The sequence below is a fragment of the Kogia breviceps genome, chromosome 19, assembly GCF_026419965.1.
Source record: "Kogia breviceps isolate mKogBre1 chromosome 19, mKogBre1 haplotype 1, whole genome shotgun sequence".
Classification (NCBI taxonomy): domain Eukaryota; kingdom Metazoa; phylum Chordata; class Mammalia; order Artiodactyla; family Physeteridae; genus Kogia; species Kogia breviceps.
In genome coordinates, this window is record NC_081328.1 from 20510741 (window position 1) to 20523184 (window position 12444).

At 38.5% G+C, this 12444-nt stretch overlaps 1 protein-coding gene across 6 annotated transcripts in view; it reads left to right on the plus strand.

Annotated features, from left to right (window-relative positions):
* The window catches only part of ACACA (acetyl-CoA carboxylase alpha), a 375954-nt gene that overhangs the window by 74413 nt on the left and 289097 nt on the right, over positions 1-12444 (plus strand). The window lies entirely within an intron of this gene.

Genomic DNA, 12444 nt, shown 5'->3' on the forward strand with positions numbered 1-12444 from the left:
TTGTCTATAACGTGTTTGACTCTTCAGAAGAAACTAACTAGAGAGTTTTGATGCTATTTTCTAATTAGAAATAATCTTTAAAGTTTCTCCAGTGATGCCAGTCATGGAATGCAGACAGGTAATATACCGAATTTGGGATCAGCTCTTAGATACCGTACTTCATGGTCATATTAAAAATTTCATACAGAGCTGTACCGAGCTTCATCCATAAGAAATAAGGTGATTCTAACCTTAGTTAGAATCTGAGAGAATCTGGGGGTGGCTCTCAGCTTCCATTCCCATTGACTGGGTCAAGAGGGAAGTTATAGGGAACAAGAATAGTAAGAGAGAGAGCTGACCTATTCTTGCTACATCCTATCCTATTTTTTACCTTGTCTGTATGAATTAGCAGTCCTGTTTTCTCAGTGACTAATTAGAAAAATAATAGTAATGATTGGTAACATTATCAAGTGCTTTACTATATGCCAAACTCTCTGATGTGCTTTATGTGGAGTGTCACACTTAATCTCCACTGCAGCAAACCCATGAAGTAAGTAATATACTCTTATTACCCACAATTTATGGATGGGGAATTTATGGATGTGGAATTACCCAGTCAGAGCGCATACTGTCAGCCACTACACTAAAACAAGAACCCTGGGTGTAATAGATAGGTTGTGTTCTCTTTGAGCAATTTTTCTCTAATTAAATGTCAGCCTTATTTAAAAGGGACAGAAGTTAGAAAAAAATATATATATATTTTTTAGAATTTTTTTTTGATGTGGACCTTTTTTCTTTTAAAGTCTTTATTGAATTTGTTACAATATTGCTTCTGTTTTCTGTTTTGGTTTTTTGGCCATGAGGCATGTGGGCTCTTAGCTCCTGGACCAGGGATTGAACCTGCACCCCCTGCATTGGAAGGCAAAGTCTTAACCACTGGACTGCCAGGGAAGTCCCTGAAAATATATTTTTACATAATGCTTTATTAAAGAAGCAATAAGGAAAATTGAAAACAAAATACTAGAAAGCAAACATAAAGCCTTGTATATCCACCACCCAGAGATAACTCCTGCTAATACCCTATTGTATAATCTTCTGGATCCTTTTCTGTGCATAGGTGCATATGCATTTCTTGCTACTGAAATGAGATCATCCTGTATACATTGTTTTACAGTCTCTTTTTTGTCAAAAATTTCCACTTTTATATTTCAATAAATTTTCATCTCATCTAATATGTACACCATATTCAAGTTTCTCCAATTGACTCTAAAATCCTGGTTCATCCAAACTGGTATCAAATCCAGGACCATACGTTGTATATTATATCCCTTAAATTTCTTAATCTATTGTTACCCTGTTTTTTTTTGGTGACAGTGACTCGTTGAAAAGGAAGGTAGCAAATCATGAGAGTATATGGCTACTAGTGATAGATTGGTGGTATAGAGATAAATGGAAGGAAAAATAAAGGATAATTTACCATTCCACACTTTTTATTGTTATAGCATGTATAGCACAACAATTTGGTGTTGCACTAATGATGATATTTTAGTGGATTTTACAATCATAATGAAAGTGACCATTATAAAATATAGTATGATTTGACCAAAAGTTATGAAGAACAAGAGCTTTCTAGTTTTAGCTGTATATATTTGTGTTTGACCTGGAAAGAAATAAGAATTCTCTTTATTTTTTAGTCTCTCACTTTTAAACTCCTAAGTCTGAAGTGATTTCATTTAAATCTAGTGATGGAGGTGAAAATAAATAGCTGCAAAAGCCTTTGGAAAAGTAAAATGTGCCATACTGGTATAATATATTATTTTTTATGGAGGAGTCCATTTGTGAGGTAAATTTTCATATTAGGGCTTTTGGGAATTTAGGTCTGAAAGGCTTTTAATTACAGCAAACATTTACTGCAACGTTATAATTTATATGCTGAGAATAACCATTATTGAGAGGGCAGGAAACTTCATTTCCCTTCGTATCTTTTGGCTCATCTCTCTCGATCTGTAACATGGGGAATAAGGAAACTGGCTCTAGTTTTGAGTTTATATTATGGCTTTGCTTGCAGATGGGCCTGTGAGAGTGCTCTTATGTTTGGCTTTCTTAGGATTTCCCATTTAGCTTCCCTGAGCTTCCCTCCTTCCCCCAGCAGCTCTCTTTACTCTCAATACTCCTTCCTTGATATTCTGAGGTTCCCAGTTGCCATGGTACCTCAGAAGTGGAGTAGACAGAGAAGGTCATTATGAGATCTGAAACGTAGTACCTTTTTGCTGAGGGCTATAGTTTCCTGTCTCTATCTCCCACTCATTCCTTCTTTCCATTCAGAAAACAGGAGCTGTCTCTGTGTGCGAATTATAGTCTCCAGAGTTTATTCTACAAACGTAGCTAATTGTAGGCATGAAATTACAAATGTTCTAATGTTCAGGACAGCTGCTTGAAAGTGTTTATTCCTTTTAGTACTTCTAGTGTAATGCATACATTTTCCCCCTCTGTTTTTCCTGTTAATATGTATTTGAAAGTAAAGTTTGCTTTTACTACTTAAATTTTTAAAAATTATGAGATGTACACTTATTAGAGAAAATTTGGAAATCCAGAAAGTATAAAGAAAGAAATAAAAAACAATCCAGGATATGATCATCCAGCAATAACTGCTGTTAATATTTGATATGTTTCCTTTCAGTGTTTTTTACCCCTTAAGGATGAATTTCATTAAAAAGTGTATACATAGGTGATATTGCAATGAATACACAGCTCTGTTTCCTGCTTTTTCCCCCCACATAACAATATTTTCTCATGTCCTTAAAAATCTTTCATAAACATGACTTTTTCAGAGTGCTAATGTAGAGTTATGCTTGTTTCTAAGTGGCTTTCCCTACTATGGGCTCTTTGGTTTCTGAGGCAGTTTATTACTCCTTGACGATCTACTTTCTATTTTCCAAAAAATTTTTTGACATCTATAATCTGTTGGGGGTCTCCTCTTCCATTCTCTTTGTCCTTGTATCTTTATACCTCTTTTACTATTTTATTGTCATTTTTGTGATTTTGGTAGGGAACAGTAATAAACAAATGCTCACACTTTCAACTGGTAGTCCCATTCACTTCTTAATCTAGTGCAGTTGGGTTTCTGCATTTCCCATTTCTTGTAGCTACTCTTAGAAAACTCACTGGTGACCTGCTAATGGCCCCAGTCAACAGTGTTGGCTTTTCTCTCACTGTTGAAACTACTCCCTGTGTTTTATGAACGTAATCTCCCAATTCTCTTTTCTGATCCTTCCCTCTTAGGTGCTTGAATAGGCTTGTTTTTCGTTTTTATTTATTTATTTATTCATTCATTCTTGGCTGCATTGGGTCTTTGTTGCTGTGCGTGGGCTTTCTCTAGTTGTGGTGAGCACGGGCTCCTCTTCATTGCGGTCTGCGGGCTTCTCATTTGCAGTGGCTTCTCTTGTTGTGGAGCACAGGCTCTAGGCACGCAGGCTTCAGTGGTTGTGGCATGTGGGCTCAGTAGTTGTGGCTCACAGGCTCTAGAGCACAGGCTTAGCAGTTGTGGTGCTTGGGCTTAGTTCCTCTGCGGCATGTGGGATCTTCTTGGACCAGGGCTCAAACCCATGTCCCCTGCATTGGCAGGAGGATTTTTAACCTCTGCGCCACCAGGGAAGCCCTACATATTCTTGTTGATGCTATCCCCCAATAATTATTGAATTCGTCCTCTTCTTTCCATTGTTACTGCCATTGCTATTGCTCTTATTTCTTATCTGGATTATGGCAGTAGTATTTTAGCACTTCTCCAGTCTCTTTCCCCCTACAGTATAAGCACCACATGGCCATTGTCACCTCTCTAAGGTAAACTGATCATCTCATAGCACTATTCAGTGGGTCCCCATTATCCATAGGATATTTTAGTGTCTAGCCAAACACTGTGCCAGGGTCCTCATGTTCTTTCTTTAAAAATTATTTTAAAAATTTATTTATTTATTTTCGTCTGTGTTGGGTATTCATTGCTGCATGAGGGCTTTCTCTAGCTGCTGTGAGCGGGGGCTACTTTTCATTGCAGTGTGTAGGCTTCTTATTGTGGTGGCTTCTCTTGTTGTGGAGCACGGTCTCTAGGCACGCGGGCTTCAGTAGTTGTGGCTCGCGGGCTCTAGAGCACAAGCTCAGTAGTTGTGGTGCACGGGCTTAGTTGCTCTGCAGCATGTGGGATCTTCCCGGACCAGGGGTTGAACCCATTCCCCTGAATTGGCAGGTGGATTCTTAACCACTGCGCCACCAGGGAAGTCCTCTAATGTTATTTCTAATACTCACAACAGCTGTAATCATTATGATGGGCTTAATGAGATCTGTAAGGGGCCCACTAATATCTCAGAGATGTTTGAACTCGTTTTGAAGAGGAACAGAAAACTGACAAGACAAGCTAACAGAGATAAGTGTGTGTGTAGTAGGAAGGGTAGAGATGGTGAGGTTGACAACATGTGTAAAGGTACCAGACTGTGGAAACAATCCAGTATGTTCAGGCAGTTGTAAGACATGGAGTATCACTGGAAGGTAAGGGGGACAGGGTAGTTAGAGCAGTGGAAGAAGAGGCTGGTGAGATAAAGGTCAGATGGTAAAGGATCTTGTATGTCATACTAATGGTGCAGGAAGAAGGACCCCTGCCAGGGCCCGAGAGTGGGCTCTTATTTAACTCTCAGAAGTGAATTGTCCGAGGAGACACATGTGCTGACAAAGCAAGAGACTTTATTGGGAAGGGGTGCCCAGGCGGAGAACAGTAGGGTAAGGGAACCCAGGAGATCTGCTCTGCCACGTGGCTTGCAGTCTCGGGTTTTATGGTAATTGGGTTAGTTTCCAGTTGTCTCTGGCCAATCACTCTGACTCAGGGTCCTTCCTGGTGGAGTGGGCATCACTCAGCCAAGATGGATTCCAGCGAGAAGGATTCTGGGAGGTTGGTAGGACATACGGACTGGAGTCTCCTCTCTCCTTTTGACCTTTCCCAAATTCTTCCAGTTGTTGGTAGCTTGTTAGTTCTGTGTTCCTTACCTGGACCTCCTGTTGCAAGCAGCTACTTTCTTGCCTGGCCACAGTGGGCGGTTTCAGTCAGTGGTTCCCCAAACACTAAGACATATATAAGATGGAAAACATGGGGACTTCCCTGCTGGCACAGTGGTTAAGAATCCACCTGCCAATGCAGGGGACATGGGTTTGAGCCCTGGTTCCGGAAAGATCCCACATGCCGTGGAGCAACTAAGCCCGTGTGCCACAACTACTGAGCCTGAGAACCACAACTACTGAAGCCCGTGCACCTGGAGCTCATGCTCCACAACAAGAGAAGCCAACACAATGAGAAGCCCGTGCACCACAATGAAGAGTAGCCCCTGCTTGCTGCAACTAGAGAAAGCCTGCGCACAGCAACGAAGACCCAATGCAGCCAAAAATAAATAAATAAATAAATTTATTTTTTTTAAAAAAAGATGGAAAACAGTATTTAGGTTTGGCTGTACAACAGAATCATCTGCAGAGCTTTAAAGAAATATGGATTCCTGAGCCCTGCCTCACACTGATTAAATTACAGTCTCTGGTCCTTCTGCTACTCTCCAGGTGAGTCTGATCTGAAACCTGAGCTAAGAACCACTTTTTCAGAGTTTAGAGCAATGCCTGGCATATAGTATATGCTTAATAAATGTTTGTTGCATTGAAATTAAAGTTGTGCAAGTAGATTTGATCACTGTGAGGAAGAGGATATAGGTAGAAGGGGAATGTATCTTAAGGAAATGTCTACCTTCAGATGGAAGGAGGGGGAAAAAGGAGACAGGAAATGATCGGTGAGGTAGAAGGAGAACCAAGAAAACCAGAGGAAAGATGATTTTAAGGTAGAAGATGTGACATGAAGTGGTGAATGGAGAAAAAGCACTGGAGTTAGGAGTAGGAGAAGCCTGAGGTGAACAGCTTTAAGTAGATGGCAAGAGATAAAGTAGTGAACAAATGGTGAAAGAACAGGAATTTCAACAGTTCACCTGTTAAGAAGTTGATGGCAAGGAAGAAAATACAATAGTTACTTAAGGGCATAATAGGATCTGCTCACTTGCTCCCTCTCCCACCCCTCTCCTCCCCCTCCCCCTCCCACTACTCCCCCCACCCCTCTTTCTTTCTCCTCCCGCAGGCTCTCTCAGGTTTTCTTATTGGAATGCCCTTCTCCTGACTGTTGAAATTCCTTTCATACTTTGGGGTCCTCACGTTTTAAGGTCCTTCTCAAGTGCTGGCCGTGCTGTGAAATTCTTCTTTTTCTTTCTCCTATTTTGTAGTTCTCTTCTGGAAATTTGGCCTTCCATTTTTTTCCACAACAACAGTTTCATTCTTTTCCATTGTCCTTAAACCAGCAGTCTCCCTTTCTGCTAGTCCCTGCCTCTTCTAGACAAACTTTCAGTTCATAACTTTGCCTCATATTTCATGGAGAAAATAGAAACTATCAGGCCAGAAATTCTTCCTCCCAACACTTAATTTCAAGCTTACTTTTGTATCTGTACTCATATTCTTATCTTTGTCATTGATTTTTAGTTTAATCCATTGTATTCAGAGGATATACTCTATGTAATTTCAAATTTTTGAAATTTGTTTATACTCTATGGCGTAGCATATGGTCTACTTTGGTAAAGTTTTTATTGTTTGTTTTGTTTTTGTTTTTTGGATTTTTTTTTTTGGCTGCGCCGTGTGGCTTGCAGTATCTTAGTTACCTGACCAGGGATCAAACCTGAGCCCTCAGCAGTGAAAATGCTGAGTCCTAACCACTGGACTGCCAGGGAATTCCCTAGTAAAGTTTTATAAACACTTGCAAAGAATGTGTATTTTGTAGCTGTTGGTTATAAAATTCTATACATGTCAGTTAAGTTGAGTTTTTCAATTGTGTTGTTTTTCTGTATCCTTGATGTTTTTTTCCTAATTGTTCTCAGTTGCTGAAACAGGAATATTAATCTCACTGTCAGAATCCTATAAATCAATGAGAAAAAGATATTTTAATGTCTTTTGAAGACATTTCAAACCCAGTAGAAATATAAGGAAAAGACTTGAACTTCACAAAAGAAGATACCTGGATGGCAAATAAGCTTATGAAACTAAGCTGTTTAATATCGTTGATCATCAGGGATTTGCAAATTAAAAATCACAATGAATTAATTGCCATCCCAACCAAAAAAGCCAAAATTAAAAGACTGACAACGTCAAGTGTTAGCAAGGGTGTGCGACACATGGAAGTCTCATACATAGCTAATGGGAATAAAAGTAGGCACAACCACTTTAGAAAAGTATTTGGGCAGTGTCTTTTACAGCTGTAAACATACATATACTCTATCAACAAGCAAGTCCTTTCCTTGCTATTTACCCGAAAGAAATGAGTGCATTTGTCCACCAAAAACAAAGTTCAAGTATAGTCAAAATTCATAAAAAACAGAATGTCCACCAATAGAATAAGTAAATCATGCAGTAGTCACACAATGGAATACTACATGCAATGAAAATGAACAAACTACTGCTATGCCACAACATGGATGAATTTCATGGACATAATATTGATCAAATACATACAGTATGGCACTATACATGTGAAGTTCAAAAACAGGCAAAACTGACTGATGGTGATAGAGTTCAGAATAGTGTTTACATTGGGGAAGATATTGACTGGAAAGGAAGCACACTGGAGCCTTCTGAGACTGTGGAAATAATCGGTATCTTAATGGAGTGGTTGGTTATGTGCATATGTAAAATTAATTGAGTGTATAATTAAGACTTTGCACTTTATTGTATGAAGTTACATCTCAAAAAGTAGATAAAACAGGCAGGATTTCCAGCTATAACTTAGTGAGATGAACAAATCCTTAATCCCAAAAAGCAACTACAAAGCTTGACAAAACCATTTCAGCCTTAAAATCAAGTATAAGGCATACAACAGTCTGAGAGAAGTTTATATTTGAAAAACTGCTGAAATTCAATAAGAACAGTAGGAGTCTGTGGTGTTCTTGTCAGGACTTTCCCCACTCCCTTCCCTCAGCTTGGTTGGCATGGGGGTTTTGCCACTGTGGGTTTGCCGTAAGGGTTGGAGTTTGTGATGCGCAGTTGAAAGGAGCATACTCCTTTTGGGTAGTGGAGGATAACCATGCTCCCCAGTGGCATCGTCAGTAGAAGTGACCGTCTGGCAGGGGATGAGAGAGGTGGGCCAACTGCTCTACTAGCCTGAGGTGTGTTTGTGGTTTGGGTGAGCATATTGCTGGGTGGGCCTGTGTGCGGGCACAGAGTGGACATGACAAGGCTCAGCAGAAAGTTAAAGCCAGGACATACTTGATAATGTCCTGAACTTTGAATGTGCTACTCTGCCTTACACACAGACACATGAATGGAGTACAGAAGCCTTACTGGCCTCAGGTGTTTGGGTATAACCCCTGCCTAATCACTGGCTGACACTTAAGTTTTGCAGACATAGAGGTAACCCCTTAGAAAGGAGGTTGAAACGTAAAAGCACATGATAAGAAGAAATTGAGCTGAGGCATCAGTGATTGTACACTTTGGGGGAGAGAGATTTCATAGATTTAGCCCAGGCAAATTATTAAGCCAAGAAAGAAAAACAAACAAGCAAACATTAGTAACAACAACAATCTTCATGGGTAAAAGAAATCAGAACCCAGAGTTGCTACAATAAATTATTTAATATGTTAAGTTTTCAACAAAAAAAATCATGAGACGTGAAAAGAAATAGGAAAGTTGGCCCATATTTAGGAAACAAGTCAATGTAGACTGTCTCTGAGTGTCTAGATGCTGGATTAGCAGACAGAGTCTTCAAATTAGGTATCATAAATGTATTCAAAGAACCAAAAGAAAGCATGTTTAAAGAATTTTTTAGAAGTATGACAACAATGAATCAATAAATAATATTCTCAGTAAGGAGAGAGAAATTGAAAAGAAGCAAATGTCACCTAAGAGGATATACAGGTGGCAAATAAAGATGTGAAGAGATGTTTAAAATCACTAGCTATTAGGGAATTGCAAATTAAGACAGTAAGTATTACTATACAGCTGTCAGAGTGCCTAAAATAAAAACTAGTGACAACACCAAATGTTTGCAAGAGTGTGGAGTAATTGGAAAACTTGTATGTAGTTGGTGGGAATGTAAATGATACAACCAGTCTGGAAAATAATTTGGAAATTTCTTATAAAACTAAATATTTACCATATGTTCCAACAATTCCATTCCTAGTTATATACCCATAAGAAATGAAAGCATATGTTCACATAAAAACTTGTACATGAATGTCCACAGCAACATTATTCATAATAACTACAAAGTGGAAACAACCCAGTATCCATAAACTGATAAATGGATAAACAAAATGTGGTATGGCCATACAGTGGAAAATTATTTGGCCATAAAGAGAAATGAAGTATGGATACATGCTACAACATTGAAAACATTATGCTAACTGAAAGAAGCCACATATGATATCATTCCATTTATATGAAATATCTAGAATAGGCACATCTATAAAGACAGAAAGTAGATTAGTCATTGCCTAGGACTGGGGAGGGGTTTGGGGGAAATAGAGAGTGTCTGCTACTGAGTACAGGGTTTCTTTTGGGGGTAATGAAAATGTTCTAAAATTGATTGTGATGATGGTTCACAACCATGTGAATATAATAACCATTGAGTTATATACTTTAAATGGCTGAAATATATGGTATGTGAATTATATCTCAATAAAGTTGTTAAGGATTTTAAAATGAGATTAGCAAGGTCACAGGCTATAAGATCCATATACAAAAATTAGTTGTATTTCTGTATACTAGCTAGCAATGAACAAGCAAAAAATTAAATTAAAATAATTTTATTCACTATGGCATTGAAAATAATAAAATGCTTAGGAGTAAATTCAACAAAAAAAGTGTAAGACTTGTACATTAAAAATTATATTACTGGGACTTCCCTGGTGGTCCAGTGGTTAAGAATGCGTCTTGCAATGCAGCAGATGCCAGTTCAATCCCTGGTCGGGGAACTAAGATCCCACATGCCATGGGGCAACTAAGCCTGGGTACCGCAACTACAGAGCCCACGCGCCACAACTAGAGAGAAGCCTGCACACTGCAATGAAGCAAAAAGGCCGTGCACTGCAACTAAGACCCAATGCAGCCAAAAAATAAAAATAAAAATAAATTATATTACATTGCTGAGAGAAATTGAAGAAATTTAAAGTCTAAATACAGGCATACCTTGTTTTATTGCACTCGCTTTATTGCACTTCACAGATAACTGCATTTTACAAGTTGAAGGTTTGTGGCAACCCTGCATTGTCAGATGATGGTTAGCATTTTTAGCAATAAAATCTTTTAAAATTAAGGTATGTACATTTTTTGGTAGATGTAATGCTATTATTGAACACTTAGTAGACTATAGTATAGAGTAAACATAACTTTTCCATGCATTGGGAAACCAAAAAATTCATGTGATTTGCTTTATTGCAATATTCACTTTATTGTGGTGGTGAATTGTGGAACCGAACCTGCAATATCTATGAGGTATGCCTGTAAATGGAGAGACAGTCCATGTTTGGGAATTGGAAAACTCAATATTGTCAAAATGGTGATTTTCCCTAAATTGATCTTTAAATTCATAGTCCATGTCAAAATCCCAGGAGGATTTATTTTTTCTTCCTAGAATTTGCCAAACTCATCCTAAAATTTACATGGAAACCCAAAGGACCTAGAATAGACAAAACAATTACAGAAAAGGAGAGCAAAGCTGTAAGACTTACACTTCCTGATTTCAAAAACTGACTGTAAAGCCACAGTTATCAAGGCTGTGTGGCATTGTTACAGGGATAGGCATATAGATCAGTGAATCAGAATTAGGAGTCCACAGCTAAATCTATTTATATATATGGTCAGTTGATTTTCAAAAGAGGTACATCCTTGATTCAAGATTTCTTTGCTTGGAAAAGCCCCAGTGTAAAACAGTCTCTCACAGCGCGTGCTGCAGTGTAACTCAGACTGCCTTGCAGTCAGGCTAGCTAATGCATCACAGTCTGCTGGATAAACTGCTACGTCATCCTTGGTGCTTGGCATGTTACAATGTTGGGATCAGTGTGGGCTTCTAGTTGGATTTTGTGCCAGGTACGTGTCTACTTTGGACACTCTCTTTTCATGTTAGATTAAAATGAGGATGCTTTGAATTTGGAGGAATGAATGTGGCTTTTTCTTTCTTTTGTTCTAATATTACAGGAGGATTGGGAGCAGCATCCATAAAAGATTAGAAACACTAGCTTTGTTTTGGATCTGGGTGTGCTGTGTTAGTGTTTGGTTGTTTTAGAAAGATCCCTTTGGTGAAAGGAAGCACAAACTTGATTACTGAGAGTGACTCTTTAGTATATTTTCTGATATAATCAAGTGCAAAATAGCCTGCTTTATTCTATATGCAATGCTTTGCTTTTTGAATGTTGAACTTATATAACAAAGGCCGAGAGTGATTCTCTTTTGGGAACTGCCTACATCTGGCAGTTAGATGTGTGTAAAATTGAGCTGCTTCTACATCTGTGGTCACTGTAATTGTTCTGAACAAAGGCTTCAGTGCTCTGGTTTTTGAGACATGTTATCCTGAAGAGACATAAAGATAGGAGGACTCTCTGCATCAGCTTCTTTAAAGGAGGAAGCAAACTTGACTGACTTTATCAGATGTTAGCATAGTATGGAAGGAATTATGCAGAGTGGTACAGGCCAGAAACCAATCCAGGACTTCCATTTTTTATTATGGCTAATGGTCATATTGAGTGAGTGTCCTGATTGAGTCTTTTCACCTTGGGTCACCTGAATGTCCTAAGATCAAGGTTTGTCGTAATCATTTATCTTCTATTTGATTTTTCATCTTTCATCTGTGTTCCAGGTCATTTGTGTACTTCCGTTTTGGAGGGTTTCCCTGAAACGTTAATAGGTTCTCAGCATAGTTGGCATTAGATAAGAATTAACCATTTGTATTCAACATTTTGGTGAGGAAGAATTTTTTGGTGGTGCATGAATAAGGTTAGATATGACTCTGGTGGATTATACCATTCCTAAGGACTTATCTCAGGAAATGGTGATTCTGTAGATTCTAGCTGTTGCAGTCTTTTCTGCCATTACAAGTGAGCAATATCCTGAGCAATATCTACTTAATTAAAAGCTAAAACAGGACTATGTTACTGTATAACATTCAGCCACCATTTATTTATTTAAGTGATTTGTCCATCTGTGGCAAATTTGCTTGCATAGCAATAGATGCATCCCAGTAGCTTTTTAGGCAGGGTTTTTCTTCCCTGCTTAAACTGGGTTAGACCTCTGTGTCTAAAATATTTTTCTGGGCCCCTTTTCCTTTCAGGGATTTTATCCACATCTTCTCCTTATCCCATTTGTATCAGCTCCAGTCTTATTCTCAAATTTTAGTGACTTAGATTTTGTTGTTTTTTA